This window comes from Monodelphis domestica, chromosome 5, assembly GCF_027887165.1.
Source record: "Monodelphis domestica isolate mMonDom1 chromosome 5, mMonDom1.pri, whole genome shotgun sequence".
In the NCBI taxonomy this organism is placed as follows: Eukaryota; Metazoa; Chordata; class Mammalia; order Didelphimorphia; family Didelphidae; genus Monodelphis; species Monodelphis domestica.
The window spans coordinates 183,509,472-183,525,721 of record NC_077231.1 but is presented as its reverse complement, the minus strand read 5'-3'; positions in this window follow the sequence as shown (position 1 = coordinate 183,525,721).

Below are 16,250 nucleotides of genomic sequence, written 5' to 3'. Positions count from 1 at the left end.
CCAATATCAAGCCCTACAGAGACTGGCATTATTTAAATGCGCTATATGCTAGGTAGTGTATTCTAACGGAGGTTGAGGAGGCTTTCCTGCTATTTAACAAATAAGACCTTTATTTTAGTTGCAAAGAGGAGTCTCACAAAAAATTTAGCGCTCCGAATACATATTGATTGATGCAAAGTAACGTTACACCTGGGGGGAGGGGGAGAGCAACATCATCCTGTTGGCTTTTCCTTTGATCTATAGGATGGCATTTGTCACACGCATATGTACACACAGGAGTCATATATGTGTGTGTGTGTGTGTGTGTGTGTGTGTGCATTTATTACACAATACTCATAATAATTAAGTGGCATTAACCTCCCAAATTTTATTCTCATTATTCCGGTATTTCCAATACCTTGCTGACTTCCAAGTTTTGTCGTAGTCCTCTCCTTCCACTTACCTCCCTCTTTCCCAAAGATTAATGAATGAACATCATCTTATATATAATAGCCACTTCAAAAAAAATGCCCATCACCATTTGATATATCGGAGGAAGCAGATATAAATTGATCGTAAAACATGACAGTCAAATTCCATGCATTACACTTGTTCTGTTTTTTAAAAAAGTCTTTCTAAATGTTATAAATTGTACAAAGCTAAATTCATTAACGTACAGGTATGCTGCCTTGTTCTCCCACTCAAACTGCTTTTTTGGAAGGGAAACCGAAAACACACAGATATTGGGTTTCACTTTGTTATAGAGAATAAAAAGAGCGGGAGTTCAATCTTAATAGCTTTTGAACTGTTGTCCAGTTGGAAATTTCTGAGACTTACTTAGAGCATTTTTCTTGACCTAAACCTGTATTGAAATATAATTTCTTCTAAAATATACGTCCTTTGTTCCTAGGAATAAGTATTCATAAATCTGACATTTTTAGTCATATCCTTTCTTAGAAAGCTGCAATATCATATTTTCATACATAAACAAATGTTTGTTGCTTTTCCATTTAAATGCTTAGGGCTGATATGCTTTACCTTGATTTGTTAGCTTCTTTTGCCACTGATTATGGCTTGGGAGTTTGGCTTGATCTCGGATTTTTTTCCACCTCTTTTTGATTTGTTATTCTAGGACCCATTTTCTGGCTTTTTTCTTCTCAGAAAGAACATGTTCTGTTCCAGAGCCACTTCTCTTACGTATTTTAATGGCCAGTTGCTTGCTCTATAGTTTTCAACCAGCATTTATTACAATATTATAAACAAAGATCCAAAAAAGAAATATAAGAAAAATAAAAAGGAGAATGAAAATCTGAAACTTATTATTCTGGTCTCAGTGTACATGTCAGACAGGAATAGCAACAAGTGTCTATTTTTAAAAATAAATATAAGGGCAGTAAAACATTTTCTATTCAATGGATAAGCCATGATGTCAAAAGACCAACACACATTTATTGGCTAGTAAATTTTCTAATGAAAGCATGACTTATACATATTCAGTGCATAAATAATGATAGCTCTTGTGATAACTAGGAAAGGTTTGACCAGGAAAACTTTTATCTGGTGTCCAAATATAAGGCTTTCTGTGCTTAAAAATAACGATTTATCCAAACTCTTTGTAGTAATCTTAAGAAAAATCCATTAAAAAATGAAAATAAATCATGAGTTCTTTAAGAAGTTAGTGTAGGTTTTGGGGAGAGGAATTTATTCCTTTTTTGAGTACTGTAATAATTGGTTTCTTCAGGACCACTTGTTATTTAATCGATAAAATAAGTTGAAGAAAAATTAAAAGGTACTTGCTTGGTGTTATAAAGGCAGCATTACATTTTGCAAAAGGACAAACCAATAAAGGAGATGAAAGGCTGATGTAAAAATTTCTTGAAAATTGAATATATTAAGTTTGCATAATTCCTATATAAGGATTCATTACAGGAATATCCACATGTAAAATTAATGATAATTTCCACTTATTTATTTTTAAGGGTCTTTAGGTTTCTTTCAGATACAGATCCTCTATCCTACTCAGTTCAAATGTTGATTTGAAATGATGCATGGTGTCATAACACTATAATTCCAATCTCTATTTCTATAAACTCCTACTCTTGTAAAAGGAAATCATTCCAGTTTATTATGAGACATATTTAACACCCAAGTTAGATAATAAAGTTAAAGTAGATGCTCAGTAAAATTAAGAACAGCTGTGAGTAATAATTTCATTTTATGAAATGTAATGCATACTGAAGAGGAGTAGATGTGAGTCATACCTGCAGTTTTAATGGATGAGTTAATTATCTTCCTGCCCCTTACTCCCCTAATAGAACTGACAGAAACTTCTTTTCACTTAACAGCAACTTCTGGGGTGGAATTTTTCAGGTTAAAATGATCCATTTTCTTTTTGAGTATGTTTTTTTACTCTTCTAGAACTCCTGTTTCTGAAGGCAAAAAAGAATGCTATTTGGAATGTTATACAGTGGAATGAACATTAGTTTAAAGCTATTCTTTTTTTTTTTAAGGCAATGGGGGTCAAGTGACTTGCCCAGGGTCACACAACTGGGAAGTGTCTGAGGTCAGATTTGAACCTAGGACCTCCCATCTCTAGGTCTAGCTCTCAACACACTGAGCTACCCAGCTGCCCCCAGTTTAAAGCTATTCTTAAACTTTTCTGTATGACAGATCCCAGTGGTAGTCTGGCTAAACTATGGATCCTGTTCTAGGATTAATGTTTTTAAGTGCAGAAAAAAATACATAGTGTTCAAAAATTAATTATGTTGAAACCCAGTGGTCAAAGTATTTAAAACAAAACAAAAATGCAAATCCACAAAGCCAGGATATGAACTTCAGCTCTGGAATCAGAGGACCTGGGTTCAGATCACCTTTGAGATCATGGACAAATTTTTAATCCCATTAATCTCAGAGGTGGTTGGGTTAAATACATTCTAGGTTCAGAGTTATTATTCCAGGTCCTCAACATTATTCACACTTTTTCAATTCATCTGAAAATTGGCACTTCTAAGTATGTCAGGTTCTCATAGAATGATGGGGGTGCTGGCACAGTTTCTTGCTTGACAGTAGGTCCTTAAGGTTTACTAAAGTGAATTCTTACATAGATTTTGTACAGTTTCAAAGGGAAGAAATTATCTTTCACTGGAGGAGCCCCACCATAAGTTCCAGTGGATTCTATCATTTGTAATAGCAAAATTTGAAGAGCAGCTCAAAAAGTTAAAACTGAAAGAGAGTTGTTTATTTTACAAATGAGAAAGTTGAATGGTCTGTCACTATGGAATGTGATCTCAGAATATTATGATCCTCTCTTGTTGATTTGAAGAGGAATGTTCTCAAAGAGAAATCTTAGGAGCTGCAGAAATGGGGAAATGATCATTCAGGAGAAAACAGGTACAGAATAATAGTTGTGTAGGATATTGTCCATAGCATCATAAGACATTTCTAAACATATTATCTGTACTAAATGTTTTTTCTAAGTAAATCTTTTTCTTCATAAATTAGCGTAAAGTAACCATGCAAGAAAGTTGATGGCAAAACAGATGTTTAGCAAGTATCTTCAAGCGGTCCAGAAGAAGAAAAAAATTTTACAGTACAAATAGCATTGCTAATTGTTTTGGGAGGCAGGGTGAAGTGGAGAGGGGAGTCTGGGGTCTTGATTTCATCAATGTAGGAAACCTTTCATAGGAAATGATACAGAGGAGTTATCCATACCAATCAAACAACAAACACTTATTAAATGCCTACAATGTGCCAGGAACTATGCTTGGCAGTGGGGAGAAAAACACAAAACAAAATTAGTAAATGTTTATAAAGTAAAATCAAAAGCCATCAATAATCCTGTAAAAAATGGAAGAGTACCTGTTATGAAGGAACTTCTAATTTTGTCTATGATACTTAATATTTGGGTTTCCTTGGACAGGTGATAGAATCTCATTGGCCTCAGTTTCCTCATCTGTAAAATGAGAGAGACTAGCTGCTGTAAATCTATGATTCTACAACTCTGTGATTAGTACCATATTTTGTTTATTTTGACCAAATGAGAGCATGATTCATATTATATGATGATGATATTACAAATGGGATTTATAATCATAAACAGTTGCTTGGGGGCAGCTGGACATCACCAGCCCTGGATGTGGGAGGACCTGGATTCAAATCTGCCTGCAATTCTTACTAGCTGTGTGATCCTGGGCAATTCATTTAACCCCAATTGTTTAGCCCTTTCTGGTCTGTCTTAGAATTGATATTAAGAAGATAAAGGTTGAAAAAGAAAGAAAAAAAGAAAGCAGCTAGGAGGCTCATTGAATACAGAGCCAGACCTAGAAAAGCTGGTTCAAATCCGATCTCAGACACTTGTTGGATATGTGACCCTGGGCAAATAATTTAAATCCAGTTGCCCACCCCCTAGCACTCTTCTGCCTTGGAATCTATACTTAGAATCAATTCTAAGGCAGAAGGAAAAAAAAATTTTAAGAGTTGCCTGGGGAAATTGTAGTTTAAATGATAAATGTCTTGGAGGTAGGCTTTGAAATTGGGTCTTCCTGTCTCCAAGGTCAGCATTCTATCTATTAGTCTCTTAATTACTCATTATTGACCATTATTATCTATTACTTAAGGCAAGTTTCCTGTAGACTTTTGTACACTAACATTTTTTAGCATTTAGTTTAAATAACTCAATAATAATCAATTTGCATTCCTTTAAAATACTTCCGAAATTCAGGCTTTTTACTGTCTTGGACTCACCTTTTCTGAATTAGTCAAAATGAGTGATTTTTTCCTCTGTCAAGGAAGACTTTGTATACAAAGAATGTAAGATAAACACATGTAATATGAAAAATTATGAAAAGATGTCCTTTAAAATAATGCATTTTCTCTTTTATCATCATATTCTGGGAATGATGAAAGGAAAGGAGGCAGAAATCTCAGAGTCAAGAAATGGTTTCTTTTTACAATCTTTGGAGTTAAAAAACCTGGTCAGTGGGAGTGGGAAGAAGCCAAATGACTGTGTTCATTCCTTCCATCAGGAATCAAGTATTATCTTTTGCAGACTCTTCCTTGCACATTTGCCTTGGAGAATTTGGATCCCCTGGGAGCTAGGCTTCCAGCTCCTAGTCGTCCCCACTATCTTGTTTGCTTGCTTTCATTCCCTTTTTTCCCCTTTCCCTTTTGATTACTGAAACACAGGCCAGGGTTGGTAGGTGCTATTCCTAAGCATGAAAGTGGGTTGATTTATATGGGAAGATATTGGCATACAGCAGTGCAGGCAAACATCACATGGACTTTTTGTTTTTGTTTTTGTTTTCATATTTTTCAAGGTTTATTCTTAAAAATGGAAGTGAACGTCTTACCTCTCTTATTGATGTCAGAGATTGATAAATCCATAAGACTGCTACATTACATAATGAAATAAGCATTTGTTCAAGTGGAAAAAGTCCTGGGTTCAAATCCTATTAATGGCATTTATTATTTGTGTGACCTCTGGCAAATCACATAAGCTAGTCTTGCCTCCCAGTTTTCTCATCTGTAAATAGCCTCTGAGGTCTCCTCAAGCTTTAAATGTGTAATTTCTTTCCTTAGTATTCAATTTAGTTTCTTGATAAAAGATAGCACTATTGGTATCATACAGCATTAATACCATTAGTAAACTGTGAAACAGAGAATGCTTACCAGGATTTTCTTATCATTTCATTTGGTCCAGTAACATTTTTCAGATTATTGGCAACTGGATGACCTGGTCTTGGAGTCTGGAGGACCTGAATTTGAATCCTGCATCAAACACTTACTAGTTCCATGGCTCTGGGGCAAGTCATTTAATTTTCATCAGTTTTATTTTTCTCTTCTATAAAATGAAGGTAATAATGGCAAATACTTCCTATATTGTTGTGACATAACAGATATAAAGTGCCTTGCAAATATTAAAACACTATATTGTTGTCATTGCTTGTTGTTTATTAGTTCTGTTGTGTCTCACTCTTTATGACCCCACGGACCATGGTACATGGGATCTTTTTATCCTCTACTGTCTTTTGAATTCTAAGTTCATGTTTGTTGTTTCCATGACACTCTCTATGGATCTCAACCTCCACCTTCCCCTTTCTCCTTTTGTCTTCAATCTTTCCCAACATTCATGTCTTTTCCAATGAGTTGTGTCCTCTCATTATAAATAAATGGTAATTATTATTACTACTGATGGTACTCTTTCTTCTTTGGTGACAATCTAGGAGGGAACTGATAGAAGCCTCTGAGTTGGAGAAGAGGTAGAGCCAGAAGTGACAACAGCCATCCATTTGTTTCTCACTGACTTTTTGATCTACTGGTCTGCCACAAAGCCCTGAAACTGGTGCCTTTGTTTCTTATCTCTATGTTGTTTTTTTTACTCTTTCAAGATCTTAGGTTAATGAATAATTGGAGGCAGATCAGACCAGGAGATGACCTTGTGACTTTCAAAAGACTGGAAGAACTATCAGATGGCCAGCAACTAGAATCTCTAAGAATCTGCCCCAAACCCCATAAGTCAAGTATGGGAAAGAGTCAGCCCGGAGAAATTATTTCCTTGGCCAAACCCAGGAGTTGATGGCCCTGGCAGCTGAGACATCTTATGTGCTTCAAACAAGGGGGAAACTGCTCCATCAGCTGTGGCATACTGAGAAGTGAATTCAATTGGGATGAAAGGAAATGTTTTTTATCAACCGCTTTAAGTTTGGGCTCACTCTTCCCAGGGACCAAAGGGGTAGAAAATGTGCTTCCATTTTAAGAGGTTCTTAATCATTTATTTCTTGCCATTCTTTCTCAGTAAATATGCCTTCATAAAAGTTAATTGACGTAAATGGTTTAAGTGATTATTGAGAATATTGAAAATGGCCAGATTTACACTGGATAGGATTTCATGAGTGATAGTACTAGAATCTCCCAACCAAGATGCAGTTGACCATACTCAATGACCTAGGCTGCCAATTTAAATGGAGTTAGGAGAGTGAGCCTCTTTGCTACAATACACTCTCATCTATTTAGGGTACATTTCATGATTTTAGATATGTTCTTTTTTAGTGGATTTTCATTTGTGTTCTATTAATAATTAGCATTTAGATAGTGCTACAGGTTTTAAAAGAACTTGACTTACATTATTTAACTAGATCCTTAAAACTCTGTAAGGAAGGTACAATTATCTGCTTTACAGGTGAGAATATTGAGTCAGAAAGCAGTTAACTTGCTCAGACATATGACTGGTAAGTGTCTGAGGTAGGATTTAATATAGGTCTTCCTGATTTCAAATCCAGTGTTCTACATACTATGCCAGACAGTGTTTGAGCTCTTAGGGAAAGGCTAGAGAAAAATTCTTTGAAATACCTGAAGCATGTAACCAGTTTTAGCAGCTTTCTTATTTTCATGAACCAATGCCTCTTCCAGAGGAAAAATTCTGAAAATGAACTCAAATATTGTATAAAAAGTTTTCCTCCTAAAAATGTGTATGAGGTTATGTGGGCTACAAAGGTATTCATCTCTTTTTGTAATTATTCCCTCTACATTCAGACTACCCATCTGTCACTTGTAGCTGGGTCATCTCTCTTGGAATCTTGGGTCTCTTTTCCTCACATTTCTACGGCCAGATCTCTGACCTTGGCCATATCATTACTAGATTCCCCTAACCTTTTCTTCACTGGCTTCCCAGCTTCTAGACCATCTCTTGTCTAATCAGGATAAAATATCACTCTTATAATTGTCTTTTTCACCTGCCATTTTGACCACACATTTCTCTTTCAAAAAAAAAAAATCCAAAACTCAAAACCCCTGTTCACTGGACTTCCATCACATCCTAACCAAATTCTGTTTTTTCCCCCCATGTGCTTTCAAGGCTCACTTGCAGTCTGTCCCATTATCTTTCTATTTTCCTCTAATCTCTCCCTTGTTCTCATCTCTCCAGTCAAACAAGCCTGCCTTTTAGTCCCAGATGCTGTCCCCACCAGTATGTTAGCACAGAGGCAAAGCTAGAGATTTCTGACCATTGTGCAAAGATTCAAAAGATATAGCTGGCTGGACTGTAAGGGGAATGCATATAGGTGGTTATGCTTTCACTGAAAGAAAACACACCAAGGGATGTTCACCCTATGATTTATTTTTGACATGACCCTTCCTATGATGATTAGTTTATGATGTCACCTTCTTTGATACAGGGTGTGTGCGTAATGTTGTCCTTGGTATTCAAAGATGATCTTGCTGACAGCATTGCTGTCCCTGAATGTGTACAGTACTGAAAAGTCTGCTCTCTGATGAGTGGTCATTTCCATGCTTCATACAGATTGAGTGGCATTTGATCAGCTAGACACTAACCTCAAAAGTTTTAGAGTGGACCAATTTGCTTTCTTTCTTTTCTTTTCTTTTCTTCTTTTTAATGGCGACTTAATTGTTGGGTTTTATCATTCAGGTACAAATCTAAAAACATTCCTCTGAGGAGAAGAATTTTGTTTTACTGGTATTTTGCCTTCCAGCTCTTGGGTATGTCCCATAAGAGCAAATTTTCGATTTCTATTGCTGTGACATGTAGCTAACTTTCTACTTTATTAATGATTCTCTCCTAGAGCAGGTTGTATGGTCATTCAGAAGAACAATTTAGAGGTAATCCCATGGTTTGGACATTTTAGATGAGGTGTTGATTGTGTTCTGATAGTTTGCAACAGAGTAGTTCTCCCCATGTCTACTCCCTTAATGGCAGTATAATCCTTAGACCAGGATGAGCAGGGTCCTTTGCCCAGGAGCCTGATGCTTTGGAGGACCTCACTCATCGTAAGCACAGAGAATTATTAAGATAAAAATGAAATTGGCCGAATAGGACAAAATAATTCTCATTGGCTTGCACAACCAAGGGAAAGCTACCTTAGTTGGGTGGTATATAATTGTCTTGAATTAAATGAAATTTTTTTCTGGATTTTGATAGCACTGATGCCTGTATGGTGAAGAGTTTCAGGAAATGTTCCATTTCCAACCAACTTGTTCAGTAGCAGAACTTCTGCTTGCTCACTTTAATCAAGTCACTGAAGTATTTGTATTCATCACTCAGTGTTAACTATCATGAATCACTTCAAAATTCCACAAATACTGTTAACTGAATACATGTCCTGGATGATCAATTTAATAATAACAAATGCTGAGTAACATGCACAGCAAATATACGTGAGCAAGAAACTTTATGCTTCATGACAAGATAGTATTTTATAAGAGAAATAAGATATAATCGCTAATGTTTTACTAGGAGTTGGGTTGTTTGTTTGTTTTTTTACCTGAAGTAAGTGTAAAACATCATTGCTGAGTTAAAGGTTTTTCTCTTGACATCTCAGGCACATTTAAGATTTGTCACATAAAATGTATGACATTGCACTTTAATAACATTAATATTTAAATATTGATGATAATAGTAGCATGCTCCCTGTGCTATGAGTAGTTTACTTTTAGTTTCCTGTATTTGTTTCTTAGAATTCATAATATGTTTTGCATTGACTGCTTAATAATTCTAGGGGCTTTATCTAAATTATTAATATTTCTCAAACTAAACCCCTATTTCTTCAATTTTTAAAAATGCCATAATCATCCATTGTTTATTATGAAATAACCTTACACTTTAAAAATCTATCAGAAGAAGGGGCAAACTAATGGTTGCCTTTAAAGTATGCATTTTTTAGCTCATCCTATAATAGAATAGTATCTTCTGTTTATGTTAGAGGTTATATAGTTTGTGTATAGAGTAGAATATTTTAATTTTGTATTTCTCATATGCATGTGTATTTAAAGTGTTATAAGTGATAGGGAAAAAAACCCTAAGGTATGGTGCAATTTTTAATATAAAAATATTGTTATGTTTGAATTACCAACTAAAATGTAAGCTTCTGCTTGATTTTATTTTCTTAAATTATAATTTTATATATCTTGTACAAAATAATTGTTATTGTTATTGTGTCTGAGACTTCAAAAAGTGGGGCACCATAAAACACAAAGACATTGTGTCATTTCGTTTTTTATTTCATTTTTAGTGCCAACATGATAAATGATATTTAAAATAATTTAAAATTTTGTGTAAGATGCAAGTCTATTATCTCTGTAATCATATATTTGTTATAATTATCCATTATCAAGAACTTTTCTCAAGGGCATTTTCCCCACATAAAATAAAGCACAACAGAATTCCAGTGATAAAGGTTTTGTTCACAATATTTTAAATTTTAACACATAGTATTATTAAAAGCACAACATTTTTAGTTCTTTCTTGGAATGTATATTACAGGAGACATAAGTGGCATTTTTGATGTATTCTAATTTCCAGGTATCACCTATGGAATGGTGTTGAAAACATTTTCTGAAAATGAAGCTATGGATATTTGTGGCATATTTAGAAACCATGGACAATATAGGAGTGAGGTGAGTCATTGTAGTGTAAATTATTTTCCAGGAATATCTGATGAATAGTGTATCAAATAACTAGAAAGATGGATGTGGGATCACTTTTTACCCATCTCTTGTGATACTCATTGTGTGAAATTTGAATAAAAATGTTTGCATGGATTACAATAGCAATCCAAATTTAGATAGCTAGCTTGGCTCTCTATAGTTCAATAATTTAAATCACAATACTTCGAATGAATTGTTTCTACCTTTTTCTCATGGTGGGAGATAAGAAACTAGCCAGGAAAGGCACATCTGATAGTAAAGGACATGAAGAAATGGGTTTTGGACCTGAATAGAAAAAGATAGTGCCCATTATTCCACCCATTCCAAATCTTCATCAACAAATATTTTATGAAAGCTTATGAATTTTAAAATATAATATTTATCAAACAAGGATCTTGAATCCCCACTAGGAATAGCCACCCTTAATAGAGTAGAAGCCAAATTTCAAATACCAACAAACTGAGTCAACAAATGCATAAACTTTTCCCAATAAGTAGTTATTTAAAAGGTAGTTTTTCATGAATTCACTGTTGTAATGAATCCAACTGGGTGTTTACCTTTACTATTATCATAGTTAACTATAATTCTTTTTAAAGACTTGTAATCCACTCAGTTCTAATTTTTAAAAAATTTTTTAGTTTTTAAAAAAATTACTTATACTTATGGTTGTTAACCTCTTTTTATTATTATGGAATCCTTTGTCATGCTGGTGGAGCCTATGTACACCTCAGAATGATGTTTATAAATGCACAAAATAAAATACATAGGATTATAAATAATACTGAAATACAATTGTCAGCATTAAACAAACAAAAAACAACAAATTCATAGGTACCAGGTTCTTACCTCTACTGGTTTTTTCCACTATAGAAGCACTGTCCTGGGTCCTAAAAGACCTACATATTTTAACAAACTCATGACTCCTTTCCCCATGGGTATTTCAGTCTAGCAGGGTGAAGCGGCATATATTTGGATATGGTTTATTGATAATCAAAAAAGTCAGAGAGATCTTGGGGGTTCTCCAGTCCAATCCATACCAGAATGGAAACCCTCAATAGAATATATTGTTGACATGGACAAAGCATTGTACTTGGAGTCAAAGAAAAAACAAGTTCATATTCTGCCTCAGGCACTTACTTGCCAGCTGTATGAGGATGGGCAAAACTTTTAACCTTTCTGTGACTAGTTTTCTTCATCTATAAATAAGAAAATTGGACTATATGGACTCTAAGGTCCATCTTACCTTAAAATTGATCCAATTTTTATTACTAAAATAATTCCTAAGACCTTAAGTCACTTTAGAATGTAAATTCTAAGCATGAATCAAGTTGATTTGTACAACATAAAAATCAGAGATTTCAGTATGGCAAAATCCCTTAATGCCTAACAAGTGGTCAATTTCTACTTTGAGACTTCTGGTAAGGTGTAACATACTTTCTTGGAAGGTCCATTATGCAGATAGTATGCATTTTAAAGTGGCATTTGGAGTTACATACTGTTTACTGTTAGATTTACTGTTAGATACTGTTAGATTTAGACACTTCTAGGGATGGAGAACCTACTGCCTTTTGAGTTAGTCTATTAAACTTTTGAATTTTCACTTTTATAATTGCTCTAATTGGTAATTCCCTGCCCCACTCCCTTAGTCCTTGGCTTTGTTGTATTATAAGAGATTACGAAGATTATCCCAGGTTGACCTGATGTAAAAGGTTCTCAAGAACTGTGATTGTTGTTGTTTTTCAACTGTTTCAGTAATGTCCAACTCTTTGTGATCCTACTTGGGGTTTTCTTGGTAAAGATACTGAAGTGGTTTGCCATTTCTTTCTCCAGTTCATTCTATAGATGAGGAAACTGAGGCAAACAGGGTTAAATGACTTGCCCAGGGTTACACAGCTAATAAATATCTGAGGTCAGAATTGAACATTGTGACCCCTAGATGCCTAAAGCAGTGGTGGAAAATCCAAATAGAAATGGGACCATTAACCCATATATAAGGATCTCTGTGGACTGCATATTGACTTAGAAATCCAAGTTAACATTATCTATTGTGATATTATATTTGCATTTATTTTGTTAAATATTTCCCAATTACAGTATTTTTTTTAATTGGATTTAGTCCCAGTTCAGGAGAGCATCAGATTTTGAAATGATGAGGGTGTTTGACCCGTCTGCCCTAGAATATCTCTTCTCATTGTCTCTCCTTGTCTCCCTACTCCAGCTTTCCCCCTTATCAGCATTATATAACTCTAACATCACCACCCCATGGATAGCCAGAGATCATAACGCCTATGAGCTCATCAATTGCCTTCTTATTCTTGCTTGTGGTCAGTCCCTTGTTTATAGAAGACAAGGAGAATGTATCTGCCACCAGGGTCCTTCTTCATAAGCTTTGTCATTGTGGTAGTGGGGAAAGGAAGAATGAGCCTGAATTTTTGAGTAGAGGTCATATGAGGACATTTTTCAATTATTTATTTGAATATGAATCTGTTGTTGTTGTTGTTGTTGTTGAGTTGTTTCAATTATGTCTGACTTCCCATGACCTCATTTGGAATTTTTTTGGTAAAGACACTGGAGTGGTTTGTCATTTTCTTAGTCCAGTTCATTTTATAGGTGAGGAACTGAGGCAAAGAGAGTCAAGTGTCTGAGACCAGATTAGAATTTATGACTTGAAACTCTACTGCAGAGGGTGGAACGTTGATGGATCTACCACATTATTCAAATTCCAAATAAGCATTTGTCTAAAAGACTATTTTACCTAGAACTCACACAAGGCAAGCACTCACACAGAAGTCAGAAGGGCTATAAGAATACTCCAAAGATCTGTCTGAAGAACTTTGGTGTGAGTTGTGAGACATGGGAAGAACTAGCACAAGACCATCCTGCATGGGAAGCCCGTATCAAAGAAGGTGCTGGGCTCTATGAGCAAAGCAGAATTGTAGTAGTTCAAAAGAAATATGAGCTGCATAAATTTAGAGGCATTTCCCTCCCAAATGTTTACAGATTATTTGTGTCCAACCTGTGGTAGAACCTTCCGAGCTCATATTGATCTGATCTGTCATGATTGGACACATTGACCTCAACATACTAATGCCATTTTGATCCTCTTCAAGTATGAAGGGTAGCAACCTACCAACTAGCATCATTCATTTGAACAACAGACAAAATTTAAACTCATGTCCTTAGTTTTCCTACCAAAATACACTAGATACTATCAATTCTCTGGAGAAAAGTATTGTGATACTTGTTACAATAATTATATATTTATTCACAAATGATCATTGTGTTGAAATTGAAATAATGTGAGCAGTCACCTGGGATCAGAAGAAACTACGCTAGAGTGGTACAGTGGAAAAATCACTGGATATAGAATCAAAGAACCTGCATTAGAATTCTAGATGTGGAGCAAGTTGCTTCAGTTTCCACATCTCCAAAATGATGACCTCTGAGATCCCTTCTGGTTTCAAATCTATGATTCTATATTATTGGTTCAGTTCAATTATACTTACAGGACTCTGAAACCTATATTTCATTTCTATATTCTTAGCATCATAAATTTAGATCAGAATAGGACCTTTAGATCAGAGAGGTCCACTTTTTAAATGAGGAAATAGAAGGTCCAAAAAGCTACATGACTTTCCCAAAATGATACAGGTAATGAATAAGAGAATTAGGGTTCTAACATTGTACCTCCAAATCCAAATCCTTCGTTCTTTCCACAGCTCTATAAGAGGCCAGACTACATGTTAGTTATACAAAATGGAAAGACATCTATCTAATTTTTAAGTTACTATATGTATTGGTTGGGTGAAGCATTAAAATAATCCTAGCAATACAGCTATCTTCATATTGAAATCTCCAGAAGGCTCATAGTCACCTTTAGTTACCCATCAGTGGCAAGTCTCACAAATTTTTTAATCAAAAGTTTTTCCAACTCTCTAAATTAAATCTCTCCTACTGTAACTTATGACTATTATTTTCTGTGTTGGCAAATTTCATGATATATAACTATTGAGTTTGTTCCTGTGTAGAGAAAGAATGATGGACTGAAAGAATGATAATCAGGTATAAATCCTTTAAACAAGCTTCATCTTTCACTTTCAAAATAGTGGGATGACCCTGACTCATTGCTGTGTCTAACCATGGGGCTGCCAGTGGGTTAAATATGTGGAAAAATACCTTGAAGTTAATTTTCTCTTCTAGGAAGAGATAGCAGTGGGTACTTGATTGAACAAAAGAAGCTGTTACAGCTTTTTGTGATGTGGACACAATAAGATAGTTATTATTTTTATTCAGCATTGAGCACAAATACACCAGAGAAAACCCAATAAATAAGTTAGAAGATGAAAGCTGGGTATTTGAGAAGTTTGCTGATATTTTTAGTCCTATGAATTTTTGCAATGGTGAAAAGTATAAAGTTTGACTTTTTAAAAAATGTGCATGGAATTGAGTTATTTCTTTGGTATGCCGACCAGCCCCAGTGTTACTGAAATGATGATATTGAGACAAGGTGAGAGATATGTCTATTCTAGTATAAAGATTCAAGGCATTCACTACAAAAAATTGCTTCAGGCTATATCTTGGCATGCTTTGGGTTAACTGAAAGGTCAATTTCAAGTGAAAAATACAAATCTGTTGGTCTCTTTTGGTATTCAGGGGGATAAAATAGTTATAATTTTAAAATGTTGTTTATACTTTTATACCTCAATAGGTTTGGGGATTTTTTTTCTTTTTCTGAACTGAAACTTTTGAGGCCAATGGTATCCATAACAGTTATGAGTGCCTGGGGCATTCTAAGGGGTAAAGATTACGATTTACTTCTCCCTCTTTTTATTTGCCATAAGCATCTAGGATTTTTTGCATATCTAACAATCCTACATTGTGGATACTTATGTGGCATGCTAGCCTCTAGGAGCTGGGAGAATGTTTTAACATCATTTTTAATCATCAGTCACCTAGAACATACAATTTGGAACCAGAAGACTGAGTTTTAATGCCTTCTTTGAGTCATTGTTTGACCTTAAAAATGATGTCTAAACTCAATGTTGAAAGGAACTTTCTGGGGGGCAGTTGGATGGCTCAGTGGATTGAGAGCCAGGCCCAGAGATGGGAGATCCTGGGTTCAAATCTGGTCTCAGCCACTTCCTAGCTGTGTGACCCTGGGTAAGTCATTTGACCCCCATTGCCTAGCCCTTACAACTCTTCTGCCTTGGAACCAACACCCAGTATTGATTCCAAGATGGAAGGTAAGGGTTTAAAAGAAAAGAAAAAAACTTTCAAATTTTTTCCTGTCCATAATAGAAGTTGACTGGTTTCTTCCTTGCCATAAGGGCTACATATGAAAAGATAGTTAAGTGGTCGAATAGGTAAGAATGCTTGACTTGAAAAACTCGAGTTCAAATGCAGCCTTAGACACTGTGTGACCTGAGACAAGTTATTTAGAAGTTTTTTCCAGCCTCAGTTTCCTCATCTGTAAAATGGAGACAAGAATAGCATTCATTTTACAGAACTGCTGTGAGGATTGAATAAGATAACACAGACAATGCTTTGCTAATTTGAAAACATTATGTAAATACTTCCTATTACAAATTTTAAAAATAATGTACCAAGGAGAATTCTATTCATTGACTATTTTCATTTAGAATTATCCTCCCAAACAAGCCAGCTAATTCGGGGAAAACATAATTTCTTTTGAATTGTCTATAATGGCTAGTTTATGGTTTCAAATTCACTTAGAGCTGTGCTTTGTGTCTCAGAGGTATCTGTGCCTCGTATGTGAAACTACTTCGTGAAGATGTTCTATGAGAATTTTTGTGTCTCCAAGTCCCTTGAATTCA